A 27,225-nucleotide genomic window follows, 5' to 3' on the forward strand; every position below is an offset into this window, starting at 1 on the left:
CAACTTTGCTGCTCGGATGGATGAATTACAAGCAGAGGAGAAGATGGGGACAGGAGAAGGAACTGCAGCTCCCGGGGACAGCTTGTGCAGGAAGCCTGGGCTTGACCATCGCCCAAGGGGCAGATCAACATCTGAGCTTCCTTTCCATCCATTCAAGGGCAAGTTTCCTCCGCCTGGGGGGGCGGGGGACGAGGGAGCGCCCCTTCCACGGTTGAGTGATACGCAGTCTCCAGCGTCTTAAGTTTCCAATTTCTCCTTGCCAATCGGCTACTACAGGTGGGCGATTGAGAGCTCTGGGCAAACATGTGGCTCCAGGGCTGCCCACGGCAGCCGCCGCGGTTCGTCCCCTCCAGGCCCGGGCGCCGCCGCGGGCCGTGCCGGGCAGGGTGCTCCCCGAGCTGCGCGGCGGCTGCTCGAGGAGGCCAGGCGGGCGGCAGCGAGAGGCTGTGCCCCAGTTTGTGTCCAATCAGGGAGTGCGGGCTGTGCCCCGAGCCGGGCAGCAATGCGTAAACAAACCCACGGCAACTCCTCCGCCCCCTGGGCTCGCTCGCCCCGCGCCCGCCGCCGCTGTAGCCGGCTCCGCTCTGCTCGCGCCTGCCCGCCCCGCTGGCCGGCCCAGCCCAGCACCCCCGCCCCTCGCAGCTCGCACCCCCGCCGCCCCGCCCCGCCCCCGCCGGCGCGGGCTCTCTCACCTACCGCCCCACGCGCGCGCGCTCGCGCACCACGCGCCCCGCGCGGCCCGCCCGGATCGTGGCCTCTCGAGAGCAAGGTAAGGGCGATGTGCGGGGACCCGGGCGGCTTCCCCTCCTGGCGCGGCCCGGGGAAGTTTCTGACGTCGCCCTTTTGAGCTGGGCTGGGGGAAGCTCTAGGCTCTCGGGGAGCCTGGCGGGCGGGAGGGGCGGCCCGGCCCCCGGGGGTCACAAGTTGCCCAACCTGACATTGGTGCGGGCGGGCGGCGCGGCGGGACCCGGCACCGTGCGGGCGAGGGGAGGGCCCCGAGGAACTTTCTCCTCCCCAGAGGGCTTCCCTCCAACAGCGGTCGCGGCCCCGCCGAGGGAGCAGCCGGCTCCCTGGCTAGAGGGAGACCATAAATGTGTTTGAAGAAGCTGACGCAGTTGGTGACGCTTGCTGCTTCCTGACGGCGACCGGCCGCGGCAGCGCCTTCTCCGAGGAGGGACGAGCGAAGTCGGCGCTCGGGCCCTTCCCCCGCCCGGGAGCCGCGCGCCCCGGTGCCTGGTGTGGGGCCTGTGGGCTGGGGACGCAAGCATCTGGTCCCGCTCCCGCTGGGGAGCGGGCCCCGGCAGCGCGCGTCGCTTCCGTTTTGATTCGCTCGGGTTATTATATAAGATGTCACGGAGAGGAAAGGGGCGAGCGGGAGGCATGTTGGCGAGGGAGCGTCGGCCAGTCGCGAGTGGCGGGAGGGGCAGGAGTCAGGGCCGGGCAGGGACCCACCTGTGCGTCCCCCGCGCCCCTGCGAGCGCCGCCCGCGCGCGTGCGGGGTGGGATGGAGATGAGGTCCGAAGGGGCGGTCGGACGTGCCCGCCGCTCCTCTCCGGGACCGGGAACACTCAGACAGCGGCCGAAACGTGCCTTTCCTCTCGGCCGCCTGGCTTGGATCTACACGTTTCTGGCTCCAGGCGTTTGTACTTTGAAACATTTGTTTAATATTAAGGAAGCTGCGTGTGCGGCCGTCATAGTACGCCCGGAACGTGTGCCCCTAAGCTCCAAAGCGCTGAATGAATCATCGCCCGGCGGACCGGGCACCGATGATTCAGGCGGAGTATACACGCGCGCGTACTCGCCGCGTGCCTCTGACCCAGGGTTACCTAGCGGTCCTACTGCAGCGAAGACGCCTGGAGGGGCGGGGAAGAGTTAATGCAAAGGGTTGACGGTTTATTTTTTCGCCCCTTCCACGATTGGGGGAACTTTGGGGCTGTCAGTTTCCGCAGATTTCCCGAGGCTTGTTTCACATTCTTGGAAGGGTTACAAGATTCCACCTGACTGCATTAATGAGTCGGTGGAGGAGCGTTGATTCGCTACAGAGCTGGGTCCTGTCTCATTCAGAATTCGGATGGTGTCAAGTGAAGTTTTGGGCTCTGAGAGAATCCTTCTAGTAATTACCTCTACTTAAGTACCGCTAAAGTAATTAGCAAAACTTAGAAAAGTTAGTGGATCTTAAGAGAAAAACAAGTGACTCCTAAGTAGAAAAGTCCTACTTAAAGATTTTATTTTTGGGGGCGGGGGCTTAAAAGCCAAATCCTAATAGTTTGCCATTAATAGCAAACATATGACCATTGTGATCTCCCTGAAAGACTAACTTGACTCGTTCCACCACAACTCACCCTTGTAAGATTGAGTAAAAATTTTCTCATCACTTAGTACTCTGCTTAGCAAGGAAGGCCCTCTGGATCGTCATAAGTAGCTTCTTACTCCTCACTCTAAGAACCACCTCCTAGTCCTATTTCATTTTCTTATAGTACTTCATCGCTCTATTTAGGGGTTCTTTAAATGCTATCTCTGCATTAGGATGTAAGCCCCACTCTGTCAGGATTTTTTTTTAAGGATTTTATTTATTTATTTTTAGAGATAGAGGATGGGAGAGAGGAAGAGGGAGAGAAACTTCTGGGTGAGAGACACAACCATTGGTTGCCTCTCGGATGCCCCCAGCTGGGGACCTGGCTGGCAGCCCAGACATGTGCCCTGACCGGGAGTCAAACTGGCGACCTTTTGGTTCTTTGCCCTCTGGCGCTCAGTCCAACTGAACCACACCAGCCAGGGCTTGCGGGCATTTTTGCCTGTTCTGTTCACTGCTATAACTTTAGCACTTAGAACCATGCCTGGTATATATTTGGCACTCAGTATTTGTTGGCTCATGAATATATACATTCATTTTTCCTGATTTCTTGGTAGAAACATCTTCAACAGTTAAAATTCAGTGCCTTTGTGGGCCAGACACTAAGATGGTACCGTTCTCATTTTTTTCTTCCACTTTTTTTTGGTTGGTTTCTTCCTCTGTGCCGTTAACTTACAGCACAAGATGGGTTTGTGTATCACATCCCAAGGTGCTGAGTATGAAGAAAGAGAAGGCATGTGGAGCCTTGTCAAGGGAAAGTGTGTTACTGTGTAAGTCAGTGGAGGATTAAAAATACTCTCTGTGCTAGTTGGAAAAAAGAAGTGCAGAATATTGAAATGGAATCAGCAAAATACTATATTTTTGTAGTCTTCTCTCCCCATTGCCTGTGCCCCAACCTCAAATTTAGCGGTAGTTGGGAAGGTCCATAGCAGGTAGAACTTAATATGAAGCATTAACTCAACTAAATGAGTACGAGGTTTGCATCTCTGCAGAGGTCTTAACTCTGCTCTTGTTAATGTTGCTAACTTAACTCCACAGGAGAGTAGATCAAACAAGTTATTTTAAATTATACTTTAAACAATTTAAGTGTATTATAACAAATTCAAACTATAATAATAAGCCAATGATATAATGGAACAATTTGAATGTAGTGCTTACTACTACCTCCTTAGAAGGTAAACTTTATGTTATTATAAACAATAAATTTGGGAAGCATATCAGCCAGCATTAGTGTTGTAGTAATATTTTAAGAACTTAGTACTTCCAAAGTCACTGCTAGAAGATTGGGCACCCAGCAATTCCTTTTCAGTAACACTCATTGTGGTCACTTACAGAAGCATACTCTCATGAGGGAGCTTAGATAAATTTAAAGCTAAACAGGACCTTGAAATTGCTTGGCATACTTCATTGCTTTTTACCCATCGCTTTTCTGAAGAAACTAAGGCACAGTGAGGTGTCTTGCCCAAGATGCTGGGCAAGGATGAGAACCAAGGGTTCTGGTGTATTGGTGGAAGTCCCTGAATTTGCCAAAGCTCCCATAAGTGGGGGAAGAGTGACTTCTGCCATTAGCTGATTGTCTGCCTCTTGGGAACGCTCAGAGAGTAAACTGTATCTTATACTCTCCCATGTGCCTTGGACATCTAGCAGCTCAACCAATGCTTGTTGAACGTGGTTGGACAAACAATGTATTTTAAGTTGAAAATATTCTAAAGAATTCAAAACGCAGGAACACAAATCTCTTTTCTAGATTGAAGAAGTTTTCTGACAGTCAGAATGCTGGCAGTAATTAACCTTAGAACTTTTATGGTAATGAAGCTACTATTTAGTTTCCCTGCCTCCAAAATTTCAAATAAAATAGCTTATAACTTAAGTGCACGCACTTGCTTAGTTAGCTTAACTGGAGAAACAGCAGGAAAAACCCCTGGTAGGTCTTGCCTCTGCCACAGTGTCCACTAGAAAAGCCTAGGCTCTGACAGCCAGATAGGCTCGGGGCTGAAGCTCAGCTCTGCTCCTAACGAACGGGGCTGGCTCTCTGTAGCAAACTGCCTAACTTTTTCAAGCATTCTCTCATCTCTAAAATGGGGGTAATAACACTTGACCCTAAAGGGTAGTTGGAGGACTGGCATGACATACATACAGTGCCTGGTGTACACTAGGCTCTTAATGAATGATAACATCTGTAATCAGGACTTCCGATTTGTGTGGCCATGGAAAGAGCTTAATCTCTCACAGCTTCAGTTTTCCCACCTGGAGAATAGGGGTTAAGATGAGAGGAGGGAGGATTAAGTGATCTCTAAGATTTTGTCCATCTCTATAGTTTAAGAAGCCAATAAAGAATGCATAATTCTCCTGTAATTTTAGTTTAAATGAAATGATTCATAGTGGTCTAACCAGGGGGACTATAAAATGTCTGGTTTCTAGGCATTCCTAAGAATTTAGCATAGTTAACTGTGATGATATTAAGTATATTTTCATTATTTTATATGCTATGTCTTGGATACAGAGTTAACTTAATATTTCCTTAATGCTTCAGTCTCTCAGTTTACAATCTATAGGGCAGCATAAGGACTATATAGGTTAATCAGACATGAACACTGTTTCTTTGAGAGGCTTAAGAGTCATATCTTAACCTCCTAACTGGGTTGTCCAAGTTAGGAAGTTACGAAAATATCCTCTAGAAGAGAAGCATAGAGAGCCTAAGTTACAGTAGGGACAGGTGGGTTGGGTAGAAATAAATGCAAAAGGACTTGTTGACTAATTGGGTGAGGGAATTGAGGGAGAAGTCAAAGACTGAGACTGAATGACTTTGGGTGGTGATGGCAGGAATTGAAATAGTCATGAAGGGCCACAAGTAAAGGCACCGCAAGTAATGTGCATTCAGTAGAAATTTGTGTCATTAATGGAAATTATTGGATTTGGATATTTTAATGAATTTTTTTTTTTTTTTTTTTGCCCATGGACAGTCTAGATGGCTGGGAGCCATTAGAAACAAGAAGATTTGGGGACATCCTTTTGAGGGGATGGTGAAGCTGTGAGAAAGGGTCCAAGTGTAGGGAAAAAGAATAAAAGGCCAAGGTAGGGCCTTGAATAAACCATTATTTGTGCCCTTAGCGGGGGAGACAGATAGAGGCTTATAGGACGCTGAGAAGAAAGAAGCAAGAAGAAAACAAAGAAGAGATTGGGTTAAAAAAAATGACAAAGGAAAATTTGGAGGAGGCTGATGAGGTAGAAGGGCTGAGACTGAAGGCTGGAAAGAAGTCATTAGATTTGTTATTGAGACCATTGTCAATCGCCTTTGAGGATCAGGGCCAGTGCCTCAGTGGAGAGGGAAGTCAGCCAGTACCTGAAGAGTGCGTGCATGGGAGGGAGATGAAGTGAGTCCCTGTCAGCTGTGACTGGACTGTGAACATCTGAGAGGACAGCGACTTGAAGCCATGAGAATGCCAGCGAAACGTTCTTAAAAACAAAACCTTAAGTCCTGAGGATGTTGTAGCTGTCAGTGGAGAGGAAGGAATTGAAGATCAAGAGAGGGAGTGGGAGGATAATTACTGTACCAGGCCCTCCACTGATAGGAGAGACGAGAGCAAGGTTGGGTGATTGTGCATCCCGATTGCCCAGGACAGTCTTGGTTCACAAGTGTTATCCCAGTCTGATTATGGAATAATATTTTAACAAATATTTGGACAAATAGTGCCTATTTTTATTCTAACAGAAAGACTTTTGAATAATATATCATTTGGTGACCCTACTCATGACACAGGTACTCATGGAAAAACAGATGTGATGCGGAAGGAAAAAGAGGTTAAATGAAAGTAAAGAGAAACTGAGATTTAGAGAGGAAAGTTGAAAGCTGAGAGGGAGGGTGGCTGCGTTCAAAGTGAGTTGGTTCCTTTCTCTTGGGGAAAAAAATTAACAGAGGAGACCAGTTGATTTGCTGAAAGTAAGCTGGGAGTGAGAGGGGTAAAGCTGGGAGGTGGAGGAGAGTGGGAACGGTTGGGAGTAGCTGTGGATTTGCAGGAGCCAAAGGGATGAGGGCCCTGACAAGTTGCTAAAAGGCCTTAGCCTTGTGACAGGACAGATCTTCCCTGTGTTTAGGCTTTCTCTAGCAATGCTCAGGAAGTTGGAAGTGGAGGTGGGTGAGTATCAGGGGAACTACCAACTCCATACAGGCCCTTGTTGAGTAGATAGGCAAGTGAAACCAGTGTGAATGGGCTGGGAAAATGAGCAGGAGATGTGAGATTAGAATGTGTTGTGAGTGGCTAGTGTAGGAAGAACAAAGAAAAGAGAAATGGTAATGTGCAGGGGTGGTTCTAAGCTACTGGCAAAGGGTATGTGAGGAACTTTCAGGGTGTCTTACTGTTATGGAGGGATCAGTTATGAGTGATGATGGAAATTCTAAGTGTGGCCAATTCTGAGGATGGAAAAGTGACACAGGTAGAAGGTAGAAGGTCATCGATCTTAAGGAACTATGAGGTCAAGATGTTAAAATGATTATATATCAATGTCAGTGACTTTTAAACATTCTGGAATACATTTATTATTAAAGCCTTTCCAAACTTTTAATCCATAGATTTGGAAAGTACCTTAAAGATAGGGAAGTTATTTCTTCATTTAAAAGATGAGGGTGCTAACATCTTTTAAAGACTTTCTGGAAAGATTATAACTTACCCAGATTACAGGTGTGTATCTCTGAAAAGAATTGGAATCTCTGAATCTCAGTTTAGCATCACTGTATAGGGCAGAAGCATAGGATCCACTGAACAAAATTTTAGAAAGCTTCCTCACCATTCAGCTCATCTACTGCTTTTGGAACACCAGTGTTTGTGGACCTGGAACTCCACTGACAGGAGCTCCACTGAGGAAAGGCCATATCTGACAAACCCACTACCAGCATCATACTCAATGGGCAAAAATTACAAGTGTCCCCCTTAAGATTGGGAACAAGACAGGGATGTCTGTTTTCACCGCTCTTATTCAGCAGAGTACTAGAAATCCTAGCCACAGCAATCAGAGAGGAAGAAGTTATAAAAAGCATCCAAATTGGAAAGGAAGAAGTAAAACTGTCTTTATTTGCAGATGACATGATACAGTACATAAAGAACCCCAAAGATTCCACCAAGAAACTACTAGAGCTGATCAATGAATTCAGCAAAGTAGTAGGATACAAAATTAATACCCAGAAATCAGTTGCATTTTTATATGCCAATAATGAAGTAAGAGAAAGGGAAATTAAGAAAACAATTCCATTCACAATTGCTTCAAAAAGAACAAAATACCTAGGAATAAACCTAACCAAGAATGTAAAAGACCTGTACTCAAATAATTCTAAGACACTGAAGAAAGGAATTGGAGAAGATACAAATAAATGGAAGCACATACCGTGTTCATGCATAGGGCGAATTAACCTCATTAAAATGTCCATGCTACCCAAAGCAATGTATAGATTCAATGCAATTCCTGTCAAGAGTCCAATGATGTATTTCACAGAACTAGAACAAATATTTCAAAAGTTTATGTGGAACCACAAAAGGCCCTGCATAGCAACAGCAATCCTGCAAAAGAGGAACAAAGTTGCGAGAATTATGCTACTTAATATCAAACTATACTATAAGGGCATATTAATCAAAACAACATGGTACTGCATAAAAACAGGCACATAGATCAATGGAACAGAATAGAAAGCCCAGAAATAAACCCATACCTTTACAGTCAATTAATATTCAACAGGGGAAGCAAGCTCATACAATGGGTTAAAAATAGTTTATTCAATTAATGTTGTTGGGAAGATACATGCAAAAAAATGAAACTAGACTACGTCTTATATCACACACAAGAATAAATTCAAAATGGATTAAAGAGTTAAATGTTAGACGGAAACCATAGAGCTCCTAGAAGAAAACATAGGCAATAAAATCTCAAACATTGCTTATAGCAATATTTTAGCTAATATATTGCCCACTGCTTTTAGGACACCAGTGTCCGTGGGCCCGGAACTCCACTTGTGGAGAGTCCATCTGCACAGACTTCTAACTAAAAGGCAGGTGATGGCACCTTTGAGGAGGACCATGAAAAGCACCGGTTCTTCCTCACCAATCAAGGAACAGATGACAGTCAGAAAACAAAATATTAACTTTGTTATCGATGAAACTTAGAGAACATTGCTTAGTGAAGCCCACAACAGTCTGGTGCACCATCTACACTAGTCTAGACTTCGACCCTACTGGATGGAAAGTTTGAGGCTGCAGAGCAGAAACACCCAAGTTTCTGCCTTTCACTGCCCTGGCAGAGAGAAAGATTAAGAGGCCAAATTGCTCCTGCCTAATATCTTTGGTAGAAAAACTCCACCCATTTGAGAACTGGGAAACAGACCTACGGCTGTTACACACCAGCCACGTAAATTGCTCCGCCTGGAAGGGGATGGAGATGGTGTAGGGCAGAGAAGACAGGAGTAGATCAGGAATGTCCCTCCTTTGGAAACTATACGAGAGTAAGAAAGAGGTATTTGTTCCCTTTAAACATAAAGTATTGACCTCTCTTAACTCTCTTGTTTGCATTTCAGTTAAACCAGCTTCTGAAACACCAGGTGAATTTTTCTGTTACCTAGAAGTGAGTGTAATGACTCCGAATGGTTTGAGCACAGCCCTTAGTTAATCAGTTTCACAGTCGAACCCCGTGGATCCTTCCGTCCTCCCAGGTCGTCTCAGGAAACCCGCAGATGTCAGACCAGAAACTTCCAGCTTCAATATCGTGTTTTTGAATTCGGCACTTTGGAAAAATAGGAAGGTCTTTCTCCTCATAAAATGTTTAAGGAGCCCTTCTTGGACACGGCACACTTGAAACTAATCCTTATTCTGTCACTATTAGTGACTTACTAATAACTACTGAGTGCCTTACTTTCCTCATCTGCAGCATGGGAGAAAATAATACCTGTTCTATATCCCAGGTATTGGATGTGAAAGCTTTTTCAATATAAATAGTCTTGTGCAATGGTATCAATATCACTTTAAGGGATTCAATGTCAACTAGGAAGTTTAAGAGCTTTTTAAAATGAAGTGTTTCAAATAAACAACTAAGATGACTATTGAAATTTGGTGGGACTCTGCTTTAGGCACTCAAGATAAATCACGATGACCTTTCTTCCTTCATCCCTGTCAATGTGTCTAATAATTATGGCCAAATGAGATTCAAGCACTATGTTTTCTGACAAATTAAATTTCTGCTTTTTCATTTCTCTTTTAACTTTTAAAAGTATTTTTATTGTAAAATATAACATCTGTATAACTTCTGAAATGTAAATGTACAGTTCATTAATTATAAAAAGTGAATATCCATGTAACTACTACCCAGCTTAAGAAATAGAACATTTTAATTTTTGCCCTCATAGGAATCATTTTTCTTTAAAAAAAAATGTGTGTGTGTGTGTGTGTTTTAGGGAGGTCACGAGTAGTGGCAGTAGGCAAAAATAAGTATAGAATATGTGCGCCTTTTCAGTGGAGTTAGATCGAAGGTGTAATATTAGTTTTCTCTTATTTTTACTCTATAGCTATTTCTTCTATAACTATGGCATTAGTGTTTAGGACAAGTGCTGCGTTTTCAGCTTTAAAGATCAAAATCTTCAGGCTAAGAATCTTCAGATTAGTGCTCTCTGGATGTGAGTGAAAAAGTTGTAATCCTTTGAATGTGAGAAAAGTCCTCGTGCTTAATTATTTTGTAAATGTTCTCATCATCCCTCCTTTGCCCATCTTTAGAAGCAAAACAGCTAAGACTCCAGTATTGATGACAACTTTGTGCAGTAGTCACATGTCTTCTTGGGAGGAACTTAATCATTATCGAGGCAAATACCTTTCAGCTCAGCCCACCATCGACTAGATTTGAAGTGGCAAGGAGGAGTCAATGAAAACAGCCTAATTGCACAAAAATCTGTATTTTCTTTGTTTAATTATAATCTAGTGTTTCAAATTCTACCATCTTTTAAGACTAGGTGAGTCAGTAAATCAAAAGTGTTTAGTGGGATTCAGAAAAGGATACTCTTGAATAAGTTTTGTATAATTAAAAAAGAAAATGATAAATATTGAAATCATTGGGAAAGTAGTTTAGCTAATCAGGTGTGTCTATAAAAACAGAAAAGTTACAAGTGTTTAAAAAATTAATAAAGGCTCATCTTTTGGGGCAGTTTGTTTGGTGGTAAGATTTAGTTACAGGGATTTTAGATTAGAATTTGGTGGGCTGAACATGTGTTTACTGTCAGTCCCTCCTGGGACACCACTATAGAAATGGTAAACCCGAGAAGAGGCAACAGCAGATGGGAGATGCCAACCAAATTTTGGAGGTTGAAAAGCAAGTAGACCTGGGGCAATTGACGTAGTATAATGGAGAAAGTTGATACTTAAGTGTCTTATAGGGGGTTGGGAGTACCTACCAGGGAGAAACAACTAGTTTATTCCCCCAAATCCCAGAAAGGCTCTGGAATTAGAGACTTTGAATTGGGGCCTAGGGCTGACAATAAGGGACTGATTGAAAGTCTGTAAAAGGAACCGCACCCTCACTTAATTTTCCCTGTTCCATACATACAGCAAGACAAAGTTCTTGCCGGAGACTGGACATTTTTTTCCCTGGAGGAATGGAAGTAAATGAACAATGTTCCTGATTTAGGGATTCCAGGCAGGACAGAGGGGAAGGGTGTAATGCTCAACTGAAAACAAATTTAATGAACTGTGCATACCAAACAGTGAGACCCTATGCTCTTTTTACCTCCCCTGATGCTGGGAAGGATATTATAGGACTCCTCTCAGGGAAAATGAAGATCCCTACAGTACAGGCCTATAGATACTGACAGCTGAGGTCCCACAACAACAGCAAAACAAACTATAGTGAGCCCACTAATCCACAACCCCACTTCTCCTCCTCCATGAATGTGGAACTTACAGTGAGCTTTTTAGTGCCTTCTCTTTAGTACAAATAGATAACCAATGAATATGAAATCAGAACAAATGAGAAAAAATTATGGAGGAAACAAATACAAGGAGAAGAATAAAATGAAAATAATCAAAACTAACACACATGTAATTAATGCAATAAGGCAAGGCTATAAAAAAGAATCAGAGAATAATGATCTTGAAAATTAAAAGTAGCATAGTAAAAAAAAATCATTGGAAGGACCAGAAGATAAGGTAGAAATACAAGCAAAAAGAAAGAAAACGGAGAGAAAAAATAGAATTAGATGATCAGTTTGGCAGGGATTATATCATACTAATAAGAGTTCCAGAAAGGAGCTACAGATAAAAGTAGAGGAAATTGCCAAAGAAGTAATTTGAGAAAAGTTTTTAGAACTGGAGGACATACATTTGTAGACTAAAGGGATTCACAAAATAGATAGGAGAATGAATGAAAAAAAAGATCGATCAATGTATAAGACATATTATTGTAAAATTTCAAGATGCCCAGAAAAATGGGAATATCCTAAATGTCATATTGGCGTGGGTGGTAGTGGGGAGGAGGACCCACATGCAAAAAAAAAAATGGAAATTGGAATGGCATCGGATTTCTAATAGTAACACAGGAACCTTAGGACAATGGATGAATTCCTTCAGAATTCTGAGAGAAACTATTTACAATCTAGAATTTCCAACACAAACTATCAAGTGGAAGACAGAATGAAGACAGTTTGAGGGTATGACAGGTCTCAAAAACTTATGTCTATGCATCATTTTACAGGAAACCACCAGATGGTATATTTTACCAAAACGTGGGCATAAACCAAGAAAGAATAATAAATGGGTTTCTAGAAACAGGGCATCAAACATAGGAGAAAAGCAAAAGAAAATTCTGGGATGACAGGAGAAATTTGAAGGTGACAGTACAGCCCTAGAGAGAAGCCAGTCCAAACCAGAACACCGGGGAGAGCCACTCCTGGACTTTCCAAATGAAAACAAAATCAAAACTGATAGACGATCTGATATATCTGACCAAATGCAAGATATTCTTCAGAGGGGCTTTCCAGTCCCTGTGGAGCATGTGGGATAAATTATTGATTCAAAAAACCTAGTACATTAAAAAAGGACAATTATAAACTCCAGAGAAAGAGCAGCAGAAGAAAAGACACATAGAGTGAGATGGGCTCAGCAGGTGATAATATTCACATAAGTCATAATGACATAAATCACTAGTGTACTACTAAGCTGCGCATATGGCCAAGCTGCTATAATAGAGACTCCACAGGACTGTGACCTGAACAAAGAAATTTACTTTTCCCTATGTGACAGTTCAAGAATGAGCATTGCCAGTGAGTTGATGCCTCTGCTCCGTGCAGCTTTTCAGGAACCCTGATTCCTTCCATCTTGCTGCTCTGCCATCTTCTAAGACATTGTTCTGATCTGCTTGGTTAAAACCCAGGGGTAGCATATCATGCTCCAGCTTACAGATGGGGATAGAACAGTGAGGGGCAAAGGTTTAGGGCCCATGCCTTTAAGTGACACACATCACTTTCACTCATATTCCAGTGGCAAAAATTTAATCACAAGGCCACACCTAGGGCCAATACCAACATGTTCAACAAGTGGTAACCCAGACACTGACCAGTCATAACACAGGTCTGCTGTAGAGCAGGAGGGTCCTGGTACATTTACACAATGGAATACTACTCAGCCATGAAAAGAATGAAATCTTACCTTTTGTAATAGCATGGCTGGACCTAGAGGATGTTATGCTAAGTGAAATAAGTCAGACAGAGAAAGACAAATACCATAGAAACAGACCTATACATGTAGAGAAGAGACTGACAGTTGTCAGAGAGGAGGGGGCTGGGTGGGCTGTGAAAAAGGTGCAGAGAGTAGACAGTATAAATTGCTAGTTACAGAATATTCACAGAGATGTAGATCACAGCGTAGGAATATAGTCACTGATATGGGGCCAGCTGGGTACTTGAAACATAAGAGACCACTCTGTAAAGTACACGATTTTCTAACCACATTGTTGTACACCTGAAACTAATACAGAATAATATTGAGTGTAAACTGTATTTGAAAAATAAAAATAATTAATTAAAAAAAGAAACTACCAAGGAGAAAAAGAATGTTCTGGAAACTCCTTGCTATATCAAATGTTAGCCCTTTGTTTGCCAGAGAAGGGAACATTGGGCAGGAGAAGGTCCCTGGGAAGGTGTGACAGCAGCTTGGGCAGCGGCCATTTAGCATCAATGTGGCAGTATTTTCATAACAGTTGGTACAGTGGTACTAAAACACACAGCCTGAATATCAACCCTGACCTTACATGACTGCAAGAGAGGCTGGGAAAAAATGGTGACATAACTGTATTAGGAGACTAGACGAAGATGAGCCAGTGCATAAAAGGACATCAGTATTTACACAAATTACTGTGTTTTTTTTTCCGTGTATTATGCTCACTCATGTTTTGTGCACGTAATACATGGAATTACTATACCCATTATCATACCCATGGTATGTAATAATAACTATACCCATGTATAATACACAGCCTTATTTTTCCCTCAACAATTTGGGCAACAAGGTGCATATTATACACTGCAAAATATGGTACTAAATTAAAATGGAAAAGTAATAAGAAATATCAGTGTATATATTATTTAGGATATATAATTAAATATCAAATGAGAAGCTAAGTGGTTTTTAAGTAGTTTGCCCTTGGGAAATGGTTTTGGGGGTGAGTGGAGAGGTGATGCAGGCTATTGCTGTGCTTTCATTTTGAGCCTGGCAATACTGTTTGAGTTTTTAAACAGTTTGCATAGGTCATGTTGATCAAAGTAGAATTAATAAGATAAAAAGTAACGCAGTGCTACTAAGTGGATTAGGGAATGATTTACATGGATCCAGAGCTTTCAAAAGTATATATTAAAGGTTAAGAAATGTTATTTTGAAGTTAGAATCCTTCCTCACAACTGTGATTCCAGCCCTCACTGTGTCTCAGAATCATTTGAAGGAGCTTTTTAAAAATTCAAATGACTTCCTCCATCCCAGGATTCCCACTTAACTTGGCTTTGGTTAGGTCCCAAAGAGTCAGTAACTTTTAAGAGGACCCCAGCCCCTTCTGATGTATAGGGAGCATGTTTAGTTTAGTAGCTTAAACTCCTTTGCTTCCGCTTTTCAATTGTTTCTTGCATTCTTGCTATCCTCTCTCACTAATTTTCCTTCAAGTCAGGTCTTCTCTACCTCTCACTTCTGAGCTAATACGGTCTATTCTGTGTCAGAAGAGCGGGAGGAAAGAAAGGGAGAGACAGGGGAGAGGTCGTTTGGAGGGCCGTGAATAATAAGAATGGCTATACAGACAGCCAATACTCACTTTCTTTTGTTTTGCAGAAACTACTTTAATTGATGACCTTATCTTGAATTTCTTATAGAGTAATTTTAAAGCTCAAGTTCAAGTGAATTTGAACTAATAACATTTTGCTATTTCTTTACCTTCAGTGTGGCCTCCTGGATCTAAATCAGCTGCATCCTCAGACTGCCCTCAAGTTCTTTTCCTTCGGGTTTTGCCCCTGATGCTCCCAGCTGTGGTCTACCAGATGTTCACCAATAGCGGCATTTCTGTTTTACACCTGGGATCACCAGCAGTTTTCGTAGCTCCCTAATTTTCTGTGAGGCAATTCTTAGAAAGGTGATTAGCAAGCAAGAGATGAAGAAATATTAGAATTATATATTTACCAAAGTTAGACATCTTGTTACATTGGTCTTTGACTAAAGAGATTTAATATACCTGAAAGAAAAAATGTTATGTGAATGAAAGAAATATTTAAGACCTCAGGGAAAAACTTCTTTAAAAAAAGTCTAACTAATATTAGATTTTTAAAGATACCAATAATTACAGGCATAGTTAAGGTTTCCTTTGTACTTTTCCCAGTCCCATTTCCAGCCTCCCTAGACTCACTGGTCCTCGTGAACAGGGAGTGCCAGTGACCTGCCTGTGAGGGTCGCACATCAAATCAGTGCCTGCCCGGTACTATGACAGGACTTCCTTCTAGCACTCTCTCCAGTATGTGGGGAGCTGTCCCACCAGTTTCTGAGGGATTACCTTACATTTAATACATGTGTAAAGCTGGGCCACAGTGTGACCCTTAAAGTGAAGGGTTGATTCATCTCATCAACAAGTCTTATTTAGAGCTTGCCCACTTAGTGCCAGACTCTCCCAGGCCATTATTACATTGCAAACTCAAATTCATTGGATCTCGGGTGGGGCCTGAGATTCTGCATTTCTAATAAGCTCCCAGGGGATGCTGCTGGTCCACAGATCACATTTAGGGAAGCAAGGTTCTTGCTAATGGTTGTCAACCCCCGTTGCTCTTTAGAAGCTTCTAGGACCTGTCCCTAGTGATTCTGACTTAATTGGTCTAGGGTGGGGCTTAGACATAATATACATATTTGTGTGTGTGTGTGTGTATTTTTCAACTTCCCAAGTGACACTAATATGCAAACAGGATTGAGAACCACTGTTATGAACTCTGCACACTTGCTGTGACACAGGTTATAGGGAACCGATCTGCCCAGCAATGGCAAATGTAGCTCAGCCCCATGGGAAACCCCATAGGCATGTGGTGACACACAGGATGCCAAACCCACGGATCAGTTCTCCTGTGGGAAATCAGGCCTGCAGTATATCTAGGCTGCTTTGTGACTTGCTCTTGCTGAAACTACCTCACTCTGAGTTGAGGCAACAAATGCTTACTGCATATCTTTAAAGTAACTCCCTGGAGTCTGTGCTAATTCTCCCAAGGATTGAAGTGTAACCAGACCAATTACTCTTATCGTTCCCTTGCATTTACAACATTTTTTCCTTGTTAATCTGTAAGAAGTAATCATCCTTTCCATTGCTATCTGTAAAAAGTGATTACCTAAAGCAAACCTAAGGATAATGAATGAAAACATTTCTTTGATGTATTCTATTAGAAAGCCAATAAAAGCCTGTCAAGGCAAGGGTTGGGCGTTCCTCTTGAGAGAGTGGCCGTGCAGTCTCTTTTTCTCCACAGGACTCAGTAGTCCGTGTGAATTTGTCTCGTCTCATCCATAACACCGCGGACACTGCAGGCCAGTGTCCACATCACAGGTAAAGCTTTCTTATGTGGATTTTGTAGCAGTCTGGGAAGCGCCTTATAGAGCCTTTGTGATAGGAATCCACCTGCTTTATAGATGCAGTTCATGGAGAAGGGATTCCTCTTGGATTGCTAGGTTCCTGAAGATGAGGTAGAGGTGGCTAACAGAGCAGGCATACCTCAGAAGGAAAACTGGCCTTTTCATTAAAACCCAGATGTCATCCGATACAGGAAGGATATTTGAAATGATGAACCAATACAAAGTTAGTATCTCTTTATACAGGGGGTCCTTCTCTTTTCTACATCCTTTCAGTAAGAGATCATGGAAAAATAATGCTGTAAACATTGATGCTTTATGTTTTCTTCAGAGAATTCTATAAACTTCTTATTATCCCTATGTATATGTTTACCTATAAATATGTGCTCTTACAAAGTTTCTGTGTAGCCAGAATTTATATTTTTCATTTGCCAATTATTTAGAAAAATTAGAGTATTTTCTGTACATTTTCTTTTGGTTCCTAACTTGTCTTAAAAAGTGAGTGACTTAGCCCTGGCTGGTACAGCTCAGTGGATTGAGTGCAGGCTGCGAACCAAAGTGTCACAGGTTTGATTCCCAGTCAGGGTACATGCCTGGGTTGCAGGCCATGACCCCCAGCAACTGCACATTGATGTTTCTCTCTCTCTCTCTATCTCCCTCCCTTCCCTCTCTAAAAATAAATAAATAAAATCTTTTTCAAAAAAGTGAGTGACTTACCATCTTGATGAAGGGATTTGTTTATTCTCAGGAATTTCCAGTGCTAATGGCAGATTGATGATTTGATTTTCTCAAAAATCAGAGGTCTTAGCTCAGTTCAAAGGTTAATTGTTTTGTTATTATTATAAGGATGTTCCTAGAAGCAGATAATACAATTTTATGTATATTAACATCATGTTAATTATAATTTCTTAAGGACAATAAGCTTTAAAACTAGCAGATTAAAAGTAAATATTATTATTCTGCTAAGAAATTGGAATCCTCTCCTTCATTCAATTATAAAATAGGCCTTAGATTTTATTTCCTTAAAATTATCTTGTCCACCTCATGGCCACTGATTTCAGTTAAGTCTCATTCATGTTAATTTCCTCACTGGACCTCGCTCCCTCCATTCTTGGCCCTTACAGTCCTTCTGCCAGAGTCCTTTCTGGTCTCCAGGGTCCTCTCTGCCTGAGGACAAAGTCCAGACCTCCAGGGTGTCATGTAGAGCCTTCTGACTTGGCCCTACCTTTTCTCCACTCTATCAGCTGTCATTTCCCTAGATAGCAGTTTAGTCACTTCTTAGTTGAGGACTGGGGAAGAAATATTGGAGGCATGAAAGGGCAGTTTAGGAGAGTGGAAGAATAGATCTCACAGGGGATATGAAGTGTGATTGCTGGAAGTGTCCTCATGGTGGGTATGAAGTGCGACCACTCAGCATTGTCTGCAGGGATGCAGGAGTAGAGGAGGTGGAGCCTTGCATTCCACCACTCAGCTTGACGAAGCCATTCCACGTTTCAGTCTCTGCTTTTGCACATGCTGGGTCCTCTACCTAGAACATGACTGTTACCTAATTTGCCTGGAAAAATCATTCTCTTAAGAAGCCCTGTTGATAATTTTCTTTTCTTTCCAAGACATTCTCTTGTCACCTCCATGGTATTTGGTCATCTCCCACCATTCCATCCCCATTGTTCCATTAACCAGCCACTCTGACTGCACTTAGCATGCTGTGACAAGTATTTGCTCCGACCTGCCTCTACTAGACTGTGAACTCAGCAAGGGCAGGGATGTGATCTTTTGGTTCATAACACAGTCCCTGGCACACAGTAGACACATATAATGAATGCTGGATGAACCAGTACAACATCTCTCCCTAAAGTGTTGAGAATCTGTTCTTACTGGATAAGGGCCATTTTAAAAGAGAATTCCACTTAGTAGTGTATGCCATGAAAAATTTTATTGCTTTAATTTTTAGTCTGATCTACCTCTGCCAAATATTCAAGTTAATAAAATCTTTCCATATATGTACATATATGTGCATGTGCATATACATAATATATATCTACATGAAAATGGAAGGAAGTTAAGGAGATCAAAGAATATGAATATTGTTCGGGGTAGCAAGCTCACAGAGTCCTACACGGTGCACATGGCTTTTCTGTTTTCTTTTAGATGGGTCTCTTTGTCTAGTAGGAAGCTGGCTAAAACCTTAAGAAACACCTGAGTCAGTATTGAACACATCTATATTTTCAAGTTGTATTGAAGTTATGAGTATAAAAATGTAGTTTTCAAAAGGTTTTTCCCAATCATGTGGAAACATATGGAGATTTTTAACTGCCAAAACAATTTCATGTAGTTGACAAATGAAAAAAACCCAGGGAGAAAATAAGGGGTACCTTTTTTTTCTGAGGAAATGATTTCTCCTTAGGAGTAGAGGGGACCTGAGTTCTGTCGTCATGTGTCATTAAAGGGCTGTGGTGTCAGTCTTTCCCACCTCTCTAAGCTTTAGTTTCCACATCTATAAAATATGAGATTTGTTCTAAATTATTACCAAGGTCATTTTGAATCATCTGTGATTCTGGGAAGTTATGAAACATAGCCGGTAACCATGGTGAGGAAAGTTGATTGGTGACTCCAAAAATAGACTTATTTTCTCCTTCCGCATAACATTGATGCTTACCCATTGAGTAAATCACCCTGTGTGTATTGCCTTAATAAAGCAATCTTATTTTTTCATAATGAGGAGTTCACAAAAGTGAATATAAGATTGTCTTTAAAAATACCAAACAAGCTCTAGTCTATTGTCTTAAATATAGATCTGAATTATTGTGCTCCTTTGCATTCTTGTTGTAGGTATTCAGAAAACAGAAGGTGGTGATTTAGTAAATTTAGAAGCTTATTTTGCATCAGTTCTTGCTGTCTTTTGTGTTTGTGTGAGAACCTCATTCAAAATATGTCTTATTTATTCTTCCCTTAAAATATGCTTTCCTTCATTTTCAGCTTCCAGCTGGCAACAAGTCCATATCTATAAATACTTACAGATTTTTGTCAAAATCCTTAAGCAACAGTTATATATATATTTTTGAGTAGCTGTGTGAGATTAGATAAGTCACTCTCTCTGAACCTCAGTTTCCTCCTCTATGAAGTTGGTATTTGATTTCTAAACTGCCTTTGTACCCAAAAGTCTTTCATTATTTTTCTTTTTTAATTATATTTTATTGATTATGCTATTACAATTGTCCCAATTTTTCCCCTCTCCACCCAGCATCTCCCACTCCTGTAGGCAATCCCCACACCATTGTTCATGTCTGTGGGTCATGCATGTAAGTTCTTTGGCTGCTCCATTTCCTATACTGTACTTTATATCCCCATGGCTATTCTGTAATGCCCTATTTCTACTTCTTAATCCCCTCACCTCTTCACCCATTGCCCCACAAACCCCTCCCATCTGGAAACCATCAAAACACTCTGTATCCATGATTCAGTCTCTGTTCTTGTTTGCTTGTTTTTTTTTTAAATTTAATTGTTGATAGATTTTGTATTTGTTGCCATTTTATTTTTCATAGTTTTGAACTTCTTCTTTTTCTTAAGTAAGTCCCTTTAACATTTCATATAATAATGTTTGGTGATGATGAACTCCTTTAGTTTTTTTCTTGTCTGGGAAACTCTATCTGCCCTTCAGTTCTAAATGATATCTTTGCTCGATAAAGCAATCTTGACTGTAGGTCCCTGCTTTTCATGACTTTGAATATTTTTTGCCAATCCCTTCTAGCCTGCAATAGGCTAGAAGTTTCTCCTTCTCTTAGGAAATCAGCTGACAGTCTTATGGGAACTCCCCTGTAGGTAACTGACTGCTTTTCTCTTGGTGCTTTTAAGATTCTCTTTATCTTTAACCTTTGGTATTTTAATTATCATGTGTCTTAATGTGGGTCTCTTTGCATCCACCTTGTTTGGGACTCTGTGCTTCCTGGACTTGCATGTCTATTTCCTTCACCAAATTAGGGAAGTTTTCTTTCATTATTTTTTCAAATAGATTTTCAATTTCTTGCTCTTTCTCTTTCCCTTCTGGCACCAATAGGATGCACATGTTGGAATGCTAGAAGTTGTCCTGGAGGCTGCTTATCCTTGTGTTTTTTTTTTATTTATAGCTTTGTCATCTCTCTCGAGCCTTAAACTGACTAATGGCAATTGGTAAACTTAAACCTCAGCAAGTCTCTGTTTTTCTCCTGGTACTTCCTCAGTATGGATTATTTTTCCACCCCGCAGGCATTTGTAGAGATTTTTGAAAAGTTTGTATGACAACTTTATTCCATTTACTTTTCTGTACGTTTTGAGACCAGATTTACTCAACACTCAATTTGTTTTGCTTATATATCTGGGTAATAGCATAAAAAATAAAGTTCTTATTTTTGTAGAAATAATAAACATTTTCTTCTAGCGTGCATGGCTGGAGGTCTTTATTAATGAGAACTAAGCTAGTTAGATACTATTGGCCATTGCTGTGGGGCAATATTAAGAGATCAGATCTTTGATATTTACCCATATACCTTATCATCGATTAAGAATCTTTGTTCAAATTAGTGTTTTAAAACTATTGAAACTAAAAAAAATATCTGTGGAAATGGAGTTAAAAGAATATTCTATGGTAGGTTAAGTTTATTTATTTACTCAAGAAATATAGTACTCATACAGTGCCTACCAGGTAGTCTTTTGATTATCAGTGAACAAACCAAAGATTCTTGATGTAATGGAGTTATTTCTATCAGGCAAAGACACACAAAAATAAATCAGCATAATAAATATTAATTATATGGTTTGTTTTAAAATGGTAAGAGCTATAGAAAAATGAGTTGATCCAAAAAAGGAGAATGAAAGATGGGTGGGGAGTAGAGAGCTGGGCTGTAGAGGAAATACCACGGTCAGGAAAGGCGGTGTGGTGGGCAGAAAGGCCCCTGAAGATGCTCATGCCCTAACCCCTGAACCCGTACGCAAAGTTCCATGGCAAAAGGGCCTCTACAGCCTTAATTGAAGCTACAGACCTTACAATACAGAGATCATCCTGGATTATCTGGGTGGTCTGATCTAGTCAGTGAGCCCTTAAAAGTAGGGTAGTGGTTCCAGTCAGAGAGCTGTGGCTAAAGTTGGAGTGATTCTAAATGCTAGAGAGACTCAGCGCACCAATGCTGAAGCAGGGGCATGAGGAAAGCAAGTGGAGCAAAGATCAACCTCTGACTGGTACCCAGCAAGGAAACAGGACTTCAGTCCTGCAGTTTCGAGAAACAGAAGCCAGCCAACAACCTAATGAGCCTGGAAGCAGATTTATCCCCAGAGCCTCCAAAAAGGAATCTAGGCCTATTGACACCTTGATTTTGGCCTTGTGAGACTCTGAGCCGTGGACCAGCTGAGCCATGCTGTACCTAGACTTCTGATCCACAGCACTAGGAGATAATAGGGCTATTGTTTCAAGCCACTGAATCTGTAGTAATTGATCATGGCAACAATAAAAAAACTAATACAGGGGATGAGGGAGTGAGCCGAGGGTATCAGGGAAGAGTATTCCATGTAGAGACAACAGGAGAGCCAAGTCCTAAAGTGAGGTCCACCTGGACTGTTGGAGGGACAGCATGTGGCCAGTGTGGCTGGACTGGAGAGAGCAAGGCGATGGGTAGCAGGAGATGAGATCAGGAAGACAGTTTGGGTGGAGGGCTTTGGCTTTTATTCCAAGTGAGCTAGAGAGACATTGCATCATTTTGATCAGAAAAACATTATCATTTGACTTAATTTTTAAAAGGATCATGCTGGCTGTTCTTTAAGCAGATTATAGGGGAGAAGCTGGAAGACCTATTCAGAAGTGACAGCAGAAATTCTGCGCAAGACGGTGGTGGCTTAGACTAGTGGTAGGGGAGATGATGAGAAATTGTCAGATTCTCAATATATTTTGAAGATCAAGCCTATTACTTTGTGACTTTGATATGGGATATGAGAGAGAGGGGAGTCAGAGATGAATCTATAGTTTGGGGCCTGAACAACTAGAAAGATGAAGTTGCCATCAGCTGAAATGTGGAAAGCTGTCGGTGGAAGAGATCTGGAGTGGAGGGGAGAATTGGAGGTCACTTGGTATGGAGTTCACATTACCAAGGATGAGGTGTCTGTTTGAATCCCTCTGGAGATGCAGAGTGTGGGAGGTAGAATAATGGCTCCCCAATTCCTAGAACTTGTGAGTATGTCACCTTACGTAACAAGAGAGACTTTGCAAATGTGGTTGATTTTTTAAAAAAGATTTTATTTATTTATTTTTAGAGAGAGGGGAAGGGAAGGAGAAAGAGAGGGAGAGAAACATGAATGTGTGGTTGCCTCTTGCGCAACCCCCTACTGGGGGCCTGACCTGGCTTGCAACCCAGGCATATGTCCTGACTGAGAATCGAACAAGCGACTCTTTGGTTCGCAGGCCAGGGCTCAATCCATTCAGCCATACCAGCCGGGGCAGTTAAATTTTTTTTTTATTGTATTTTTTTCCTTTACCACTTAGTCCCCTTATACTCCCTGTCTCTCCCCTCCCCCATCCCCTGCAATCACAACACTGTTGTCCATGTCTATGAGTCCTTTTTCCTTTTTGCTCAATCCTTCCACCCCCTCCTTCCCACCCACCTTAGATGTCAGCCTGCTCTCTATGAGTCTGTCTCTGTTTGGCTTGTTAGTTCAGTTTGTTCATTAGATTCCACATAAGAGTGAAACCATATGGTATTTATCTTTCTCTAACCGGCTTATTTCACTTAGCATAAGGTAGTTAAATGAAGGACCTTGAGATAGATTACCCTGGGTTATCTGGGTGGAGCTAACCTAATCACATGAATCCTTAAAGTGGAGAACCTTCCCAGTGGTGGTCAGAGGGGTATGTAACTCTGGAAGAATTGTCAGAGGGATGCAGTGTTGCCGGCTTTGAAGATAGAGGGAATGTAAGTGGCCTCTAGAAGCTGGACACTACAAAGAAACAAATCCCCTTTTAGAGCCTCAAGAAAGGAACACAGCCCTGTCAGCATCTGATTTTAGCCCAGTGAGACCCACATCTGACCTGCAGGACTGTAAGATAACAAATTTGTATTGTCTTACACCACTAAACTTGAGGTACTTCATTACAACAGCCATAGAAAACTAATACAGAGTAAATGGTTGGATATGAGGCTGGTGGTGATGGGGAAGAGAGATCTGGATGTTGTAGAGAGATCATGGAGATGGCATTTAAAGCTGAGAGACTGAATGAGCTCCCTAACCAAATGAGCAGAGTTAGAGAAGAGGGCAAAGCATTGAACCGTTTGGCACTCAATGTCACGACGTCAGGCAGAGAGAAGGAAAGAGCAAAGCACACCAAGAATGATGAGGCAAGAAGGCACGGGGCAAACTAAGAGAGAGTGATGTCCTATAAGGCAAGTGAGGAAAGTATATCAAGGAAGAGAGAGTGGTTTTGTGTGATAAATGCTGCTAATGGGTTAAGATGCACCCAGAAGGCACCCTTGAGAATCAATGAGGTCAGTGATTTTCAAAGGGGATTCCCCATCCTGTGATTAAACAGGGAACTAGAATAGTTTGTAAATGCTTCTCTCCCCACTCCCCACTCATGTCTCCCCTCCTGCCTTGAGAATAGCCAGCCTGTAGCACTGAGAAAGGCAATATCTGTGAAATGCTATTCATTTAAAACCCACTAGTGGGCATCTCATAGACACTGTTGCTCAATATATGTTTAATGAATGAGGGCCATAAATGCAATACCTCCCAAGCTGCTGGTGTTTCTGTGGTTTCCCCTGCATCGAGGCATTCCGTTTTTAGAAATTAGAAATATCTTTGATTTTAGGACCTCTTTTAGGTGCCTAAAAGAGATCCTAAGTATTTGTCGTTTCAATTTCACAACACTGATTTAAGCACAGATCTTCTGAGGAAATAGAAACATTCCATTCATTCATTCAGTAAATGTTGATTATCTGTTGAGTCCCAGACACTGGGGAAATTGACAGCAATGGACAGAGCAGACAAAAAATGTCTGCCCTCATGGAGTTTATATTCCACTTGGTTGAGACAGTCAATAAATAGGTAACATGTATAATTTGCCAGATGATGAGAAATGCTATGAAGAAAACCACTCTAGAGGAGTAGAAGCATCAGATGATATCACTCTACCCAGTTATGGTCCCATGGCTTTCCATCTTCTCCCGATAGAAGCCACAGTCCAGAAAGCCATACAGAGCTTGCCCTCACCTCCTTGACCTCAGTGCCCTCTTCGTTCTCAGTCACACTGGCCTCCTTGATGTTCCTCTGTGTTGTTCCTCCAGTATCAGCATTACTTCTGCCCATGACACTTTCATTTCCCTCTACGTAGCCACCCTGCCTTCAGATAACTATCAGACTAACTCCCATCTCTTTGTGGTCTTTGCCCAGATATCACCTGCTCCGTGATGCCTCTCCTGTCCACCTTATTCTGAAGTTCACTCACCCTCCTTACCCGAGCACCCCTTATTCTGTAGGAGGTCACAGCCCAGCAAGGGACGTAGCCAGGCACCACCCGCTGGGCACGACAGCTGGCAGAGCAGCATCCCTCCTACAGGCGGGTTGCAAAACGGTCTCTTTCAGTTTTGTTGGGGAGTTCTCAGTAAAGGCCCTGCCTGGTAATAGCATCGTGGGAATCTCCGCAGCCTCTTCAGTGGAGTGGTCCAACTCAGAGCTTAATTAGTGGGAATTCCCAGGATGACATTTGCCTTTGTCATACCATGGTATAATCTTTTATAAATTGAATGTAGTCTCTTGAAATAAAGGGTCCTCTTTCAAATGGATTGTTTCTATCCCACAAATTTTAACTGGGTGTTTTTGGTATATTTAGTCTGCTTCTCCTCCTTGGCAAAGCCATCCTTGTTTGACTTGTCCACGAGAGAGTTCTCTGAGCACCCTCCGTGACTGCCACATCTGACTTCTCAGCTTTCAGTTTCACCACCTATGCTGACCTTTTATGTATTTCTTGTTTTTGTGTGGAAACCAAAACTGCATTTCATACATAGCTGGTTTATATCTGCCTAGTTCCCATTTTATTAAAAACTTAGCTTTTTTTCCCTTGTCTCTGCCACTTTCTGGCCTTAGAGCATTAAAAGGAACAGCCCTGCTTCCACTGGCAAAGTTCCAGAGTCTGTGATTCTCATGACATAAACAAAATTTAAAATGTAATTGTTACAGGGTGCATTCCCTGGGGAGCCGTCTCTGAGGTGGAGGTTAGCGCTCAGGATGTTTGTTAGGGAGTCGTCTTCAAAGGGTGGGAAGGAAGCAAGAGGCCAAAGGCAAAGCTTAGCAGTATACGGGCCCAGTGACAATGTTGGTCGGCGCCACAGGGATCTCTGGAGCTGGAATCACTCTTCAGCGTTGTCTTGACTTGGGCAGAGATGGCCAGGCTTTTCTGCCTCAGCATCCCTCAGGCATTGTGTGTTGGCTACCTTGGGAGAGTGCATGACCTTGTACATAAAGGCTGAGGCCAGCTGCATCGCCACAAGGGCTGCAAGAGGGGGTCTGTGCAAACCTGGGCAGTGCCTCCCAGCTCCTTCCATGTGACTGTAGGTGCAGTTCAGCTACGGCTCCCAGACAGGGAGGGGCAGTGTTTTAGTTAAGAAGTAACCTCCATTGTCAGTTTAAGTTTGATAACGAAATCTGCCTTATTTCATTGAAAATAGGATGTTAGAGCCTCTTTCCAGCCCCCCAGTTTAATGAATGGAGAAATGGAGTAATAAAGGGGAGGAAATCTCAGTTTGGTTTCCCCTAGAAACAAATCCCAAGACAAGGATTTGAGAGTAAGTGGTTTATTTGAGAGGTATTCCCCAGAAATAGGGAGAAGAATCCCGCCCCTGCCCCAGCCCCGAAAGAGTGGGCAAGTGGGGCAGGAGGAACAGGAAACCAGTAAAGGTGTGTTTTCAAGAGAATTACTGTGCTGAACACCTGGAGCTCAGTCCCTTTTGGGAACTCAGGGCAACAGTCCACAGACTTTAGAGTCTCCTCCTCAGAGGGCAAGGAAGCGGGGCTATTTTCCCAGCAACTTCCCCATCTGTCCTTGATGAGGGCTGCTTCTTGAAGGCATTCATTGGCCTGATCCCTAGCTTATTCTCTGTGTGGGTCTGGCCTGCTGCCAGAGCCAGAGGAAAAGCTACAGGTGTTCACATGGAGAGGTGAGCCTTGAGGACACAGGAGAGGGTGGAAGACAGTGACAGAGTCTTCTACAAGGTCTGGCCCAAAACCGTATCAGACTAGACATCACATATCCTGCCCACCCACCCCAGGGCTCTTAACACTGATTATGGAATATCTTCCTCCATGGTACTCAGACCCATTCTAAGTGACCTAGTGAGGAGAGTGAGGCTCTAGACAGAGCTGGGGATCTAGTCCCTCTTTCTGAGAAAGAGTCTAGTTGGAGAGCCAAGCACACACTCATGTTGGAGGAAACACAAGAGGAGATTCCCTAAGCACTCGCATCAACTCTGGATGAGACGGCATTGAAAGCGGAGCGTTGCTTATGTTAGTGCTGAGATGCTTCTGTAAAGGGCTGGTCCAGAAGGAGAGCAGGAGATTGAGTCTGGAACAGTCTCAGTGGGAATGTGCACAAGGGTTGATGTGGACCAAGTGGCAGAAAAACACACTGGTTAGAAATTGGGGGCCATCAGAGTGAGCCGTCTAGTTTTTTATCCTACCTCCACCATGCAGGTGTCTTGGACAGTGGGTGAATTAGGCCTGAGTGTCCCCCTCTATAAATTAGGGCCAGTAGTAGAAACTAAGTCA

General features: G+C 42.7%; 1 protein-coding gene across 1 annotated transcript in view; it reads left to right on the plus strand.

Annotated features, from left to right (window-relative positions):
- The first annotated feature begins 650 nt into the window (after positions 1 to 650).
- PCGF5 (polycomb group ring finger 5) overlaps positions 651 to 27,225 on the plus strand; it is a 116,166-nt gene continuing 89,591 nt past the window's right edge. The window contains exon 1 of the mRNA XM_045853947.1: positions 651 to 769. The gene's annotated coding sequence lies outside the window, so the exon portion shown is untranslated. The remainder of the gene's footprint in view (positions 770 to 27,225) is intronic.

The sequence above is a fragment of the Phyllostomus hastatus genome, unplaced genomic scaffold (genome assembly GCF_019186645.2).
Source record: "Phyllostomus hastatus isolate PE091 unplaced genomic scaffold, TTU_PhHast_1.1 phas_scaffold_1066, whole genome shotgun sequence".
NCBI lineage: Eukaryota > Metazoa > Chordata > Mammalia > Chiroptera > Phyllostomidae > Phyllostomus > Phyllostomus hastatus.